Genomic DNA, 5,804 nt, shown 5'->3' with positions numbered 1-5,804 from the left:
CATATAGACATACTTGTATTAGACTGATGCAGATATTATTTGATCCTCTATTCGGCATTTCTTCGTGAACACCAAATAGAGCATCAGGGGCTACTGTCTATGCGGTAATATTTTCCTATATTTTAAACACTTACCTCAATGCCTGTTAGAAGGCTGGCACAGGTTTCAGTCAGTCTGCTCTTGGTGGACTGAACCTTCTTGACCACCGCACTCATAATAGTGCGGTGCTCTTCGTCGATGGAAGCGCCGCGAAGCGCTCCCAGCAGGTTGTCCGGTGCCTCCGGATAGACATAGGTCACCGGCACGGGCGGCTTGCCCCTCTTGGAAGGGGGCCGCCTGCCGGAGTCTGGAACCACTGGAGGTTCCGGCGCGGTGTTCGGCTGAGGGCCGAACTTGGAGCCCTTGGGAGTCTTGCTCCCTTTGCGCCTAGAGTCCGGAAGGTCGCCTTGAGGCGCCTCCGGGACTATCTCCCCCCGGCTCGGTGCCCCTTGAGACAATACCTCGACATTGTTCATAGGGCGAGGAGAGGAGGCGGTTGGAAGTGTATCACTATTCATATCCGACGAGTTCAAGGAACCGTCCGACGAGGATACGTCGATACGGGCTCGGGGCGGACTGCACGATCATATTCGACGTTAGGAGAAGCAGTGTAATAAAAGTATGCTATGAGTTACTCTGGTATCCGAATACTTACTACTTCGCCAGGGGCTTGGCCCTGAGTAACCACTCGTCTTCGCTGTCGGCGGCGGTGGTGGAACAGTCCGGAAGGAGAGTCCTTCCCTTCTTGGACCCTTCGGCCTCCCTGGTTGGCGCGGCCTTCCTTTTCTTGTCTCCCCCGGCTGGAGGGGGAGAATCTTCATCTTCTTCCTCCTCGTTTTTACGGGAGGAGTGCGTCTCAGAGTTATCGGACGATGAGTCCGATACTACATGGCACCAGGAACTCTTTCGGGTTCCTGTGGCCTTCTTCGTGATCTTCTCCGGCACCTCATAAGGAGCCGGAGTCCGCATCTCCGTCAGGATAGCGTCTGCAGGGTCTTCGGGCAGAGGGGCCGGACAGTCAATCTGCTCTGATGTCTCCACCCAGTCCTATCAAAGGCATGGGAGCTCAGACCCCGCACATGCTTAAGCTATGGGAAATAAATACCCTACCAGATGTACAGAACTTACCGGATTCGCAAGGCGCTTCGCGCTTAGCCCGCGGTCCTCGATAAGGGGAGGGGGGACCTCGGCGCCCTTGAACAACACCTGCCAGATGTCCTCATGCGTCATGTAGAAGAGCTCGCATAGAGTCTGGTGCTGGGCCGGGCCAAACTCCCACAAGTTGAAAGCCCGTTGTTGACACGGGAGGATTCGGCGGAAGAGCATGACCTAGATTATGTTGACAAGATTGAGTTTCTTGCCTATCATGTTCCGGATACACTTCTGGAGTCCGTCCAGCTCCACCGATGAGCCCCAGGACAGGCCCTTCTCCTTCCAGGAAGTGAGCCGCATGGGGATTCCGGATCGAAACTCGGGGGCTGCCACCCAGTTGGTGTCGCGCGGCTCGGTGATGTAGAACCACCCCGATTGCCACCCCTTTATGGTCTCCACGTAGGAGCCCTCGAGCCATGTAACGTTGGGCATTTTTCCCACCATGGCTCCGCCGCATTCCGCTTGTTGGCCGCCTACTACCTTTGATTTGACATTGAATGTCTTCAGCCACGGGCCAAAGTGGGGCCGGATGCGGAGGAAAGCCTCGCACACGACGATGAACACCGAGATGTTGAGGATAAAATTCGGGGCCAGATCATGGAAGTCCAGCCCGTAATAGAACATAAGGCCGCAGACGAATGGATGGAGGGGAAAGCCCAGTCCGCGGACAAAGTGGGTGAGGAAAACCACCCTTTCATGAGGTTCCGAGGTAGGGACGATCTGCCCCGCGGCTGGCTGCCGGTGCGCGATATCCGCGGCTAAGTATCCGACCCCGCACAGCTTTTTGATGTCTCCCTTCGTGACGGAGGAGACCATCCACTTGCCTCCCGCTTCGGACATGTTTGGAGAGGGTTGAGGAGAAGGATGTGGACTTGGGTGCTGGAGCTCGAGTGTGCGAGAATGGATGAGCAAGGAGAAAGAAGGCATGGGTAGAAAAAGGTGAACCCTTATCCCTTTATAAGGGCGGACTAAACTATGCACCCCCACCAGCCTGGTAAAACTCGCTTGTCCCCCAAGCGCCGTAATTGATGGCGCGGTTGGGTTACCCATGTCCGTATTGATGGGAATCCCTTAATAAGGAGACACGATCTCTCCTTCAACAAGACGTGCCAAGGAAACCGCCTCGCGAAACACGCTGAGGTTGGTTGTGAAAAACGATTCGAATGGTGACCTGGATGTGGTGTGATGTGACACTGCGAAATGCGTCGGTAGATTAGATTTGTGAAAATATTATTCTCTCTACGGTTGTATGTGGAACTTGTTTTGCAGAGCCGGACACGATCCTCGTGTTCAAAATCTTCTATGAAGTATTCGGAGGAGGAACCCGCCTTGAAATGCCGAAGACAATCTGCGCGCTGGACTCATCGTCATTGAAGCCTGGTTCAGGGGCTACTGAGGGAGTCCTGGATTCGGGGGTATCCGGACAACCGGACTATATCCTTTGGCCGGACTGTTGGACTATGAAGATACAGGATTGAAGACTTCGTCCCGTGTCCGGATGGGACTCTCCTTGGCGTGGAAGGCAAGCTTGGCAGTACGGATATGTAGATCTCCTTCCTTGTAACCAACTCTGTGTAACCCTAGCCCCCTCCAATGTCTATATAAACCGAAGGGTTTAGTCCGTAGGACCAACAACAACAATCATACCATAGGCTAGCTTCTAGGGTTTAGCCTCTTCGATCTCGTGGTAGATCAACTCTTGTACTACCCATAGCATCAAGAATAATCAAGCAGGACGTAGGGTATTACCTCCATCAAGAGGGCCCGAACCTGGGTAAACATCGTGTCACCTACCTCCTGTTACCATCCGCCTAGATGCACAGTTCGGGACCCCCTACCCGAGATCCGCCGGTTTTGACACCGACACTAATATTGCTATTGTCAAAGATTTTTTGCTAATAATATTGATGGGCATGTTATTTATTTATGTGATGAAACTGCTAGAATTGCTAAACCTTGTGCTAAGATTTGCAAGATACATACGGATCTAAATGTTGCAGATCGTTGACTAAGCCTCTCTCACGAGCAAAACATGATCAACACCAAGGCTCCATGGGTGTTCCTATGACTATGATATTATGCAACTCCCATTTACTGGAGTAACACTTTGTGTGCTATCAGACGTCATAACTTAACTGGGTGATTATAAAGGTGCTCTACAAGTGTATCCGATGGTACTTGTTGAGTTGGCATAGATCGAGATTAGGATTTGTCACTCTGATTGTCGGAGAGGTATCTCTGGGCCCTCTCGGTAATGCACATCACTATAAGCCTTGCAAGCAATGCAACTAATGAGTTAGTTGCGGGATGATGCATTACGGAACGAGTAAAGAGACTTGCCGGTAACGAGATTGAGCTAGGTATTGAGATACCGACGATCGAATCTCGGGCAAGTAACATACCAATGACAAAGGGAACAACGTATGTCGTTAGGCAGTTTGACCGGTAAGATCTTCATAGAATATGTAGGAGCCAATATGAGCATCCAGGTTCCGCTATTGGTTATTGACCGGAGACGTGTCTCGATCATATCTACATAGTTCTCCAACCCGTAGGGTCCGCACGCTTAATGTTCGGTGACGATCAGTATTATGAGTTTGTGTGATTTGATGTACCAAAGGTAGTTTGGAGTCCCGGATGTGATCACGGACATGACGAGGAGTATCGAAATGGTTGAGACATAAAGATCGATATATTGGACGACTATATTCGGATACCGGAAGTGCTCTGGGTGATTTCGGAGAAAATCGGAGTGCTGGAGGGTTACCGGAACCCCCGGGGAGAAGTAACGGGCCACATGGGCCTTAGTGGAGAGAGAGGGCCGGCCAGGGCAGGCCGCGCGCCCCTCCTCCTCTGGTCCGAATTGGACTAGGGAAGGGGGGGACGGCGCCCCCCTTTCCTTCTCCTCGTTCCTTTCCCTCTCGTAGTAGGAGTAGGAAAGGGGAGTCCTGCTACTACTAGGAGGAGGACTCCTCCTCCTGGCGCACCCTGCAAGGGCCGGCCGGCCTCCCCCTTGCTCCTTTATATACGGGGGCTGGGGGCACCCTAGGACACACAAGTTCATTGTTCCAAGCCGTGTGCGGTGCCCCCCTCCACCATAATCCACCTCGATCATATCATAGCGGTGCTTAGGTGAAGCCCTGCGTCGATAGCAACATCATCACCGTCATAACACCGTCGTGCTTATGGAACTCTCCTGTGAAGCTCTGCTGGATCGGAGTTCGTGGGACGTCATTGAGCTGAACGTGTGCTGAACTCGGAGGTGCCGTACGTTCGGTACTTGGATCGGTCGGATTGTGAAGACGTACGACTACATCAACCGCGTTCTCATAATGCTTTCGCTTACGGTCTACGAGGGTACGTGGACGATACTCTCCTCTCTCGTTGCTATGCGTCACCATGATCTTGCGTGTGCGTAGGAATTTTTTTGAAATTACTACATTCCCCAACACTATGCTATCGAGCAGGTTTATCGATCTGGAGCTATCAAAATAAATAATGCCGAAAGTACTAACTGTTGGGGAACGCAGTATTTCAAAAAATTTACCTACAATCACGCAAGATCTATCAAGGAGATGCACATCACTATAAGCCTTGCAAGCAATGCAACTAATGAGTTAGTTGCGGGATAGTGCATTACGGAACGAGTAAAGAGACTTGCCGCTAACAAGATTGAACTAGGTATTGAGATACCAACGATCGAATCTCGGGCAAGTAACATACCGATGACAAAGGGAACAACGTATGTAGTTATGCGGTTTGACCGATAAAGATCTTCATAGAATATGTAGGATACAATATGAACATCCAGGTTCTGCTATTGATTATTGATCGGAGATGTGTCTCGGTCATGTCTACATAGTTCTCGAACCCGTAGGGTCGGCACACTTAACATTCGGTGACGATCGGTATTATGAGTTTATGTGATTTGACGTACCGAAGGTAGTTCGGAGTCCCGGATGAGACCGGAGACATGACGAGGAGTCTCGAAATGGTCGAGACGTAAAGATCGATATATTGGACGACTATATGTGGACATCGGAAATGTTCCGAGTGATTCGGGTATTTTTTTGAGTACCGGGGAGTTACGGGAATACGGGGAAGAAGTATTGGGCCTCATGGGCCAAGTGGTGGAAGAGAGGAGGCAGGGCGCGCGCCCCCCTAGCCCAAACCGAATTGGACTAGGGGGCCAGCCCCCCTTTCCTCCTTTCCTCCCTCTCCTTCCTTCTCCCCTTCCCTCTTCCTTTCCTCCTCCTAGTAGGAGTAGGAAAGGGGAGTCCTACTCCCACTAGGAGGAGGACTCCTCCTCCTAGCACGCCCTAGGAGGGCCGGCCGGCCTCCCTACTTGCTCCTTTATATACGGGGCAGGGGGCACCCTAGAACACACAAGTTGATCATTGATCCCTTAGTCGTGTGCGGTGCCCCCCTCCATCATAATCCACCTCGATCATATCATAGTGGTGCTTAGGCGAAGCCCTGCGTCGGTAGCAACATCATCACCGTCATCATGCCGTCGTGCTGACGGAACTCTCCCGTGAAGCTCTTATGGATCGGAGTTCGTGGGACATCATCAAGCTGAACGTGTGCTTAACTCGGAGGTGCCGTGCGATCGG

The sequence above is a fragment of the Triticum aestivum genome, chromosome 4A, assembly GCF_018294505.1.
Source record: "Triticum aestivum cultivar Chinese Spring chromosome 4A, IWGSC CS RefSeq v2.1, whole genome shotgun sequence".
Taxonomy (NCBI): Eukaryota; Viridiplantae; Streptophyta; class Magnoliopsida; order Poales; family Poaceae; genus Triticum; species Triticum aestivum.
Note: the sequence above shows the minus strand (reverse complement) of the source record.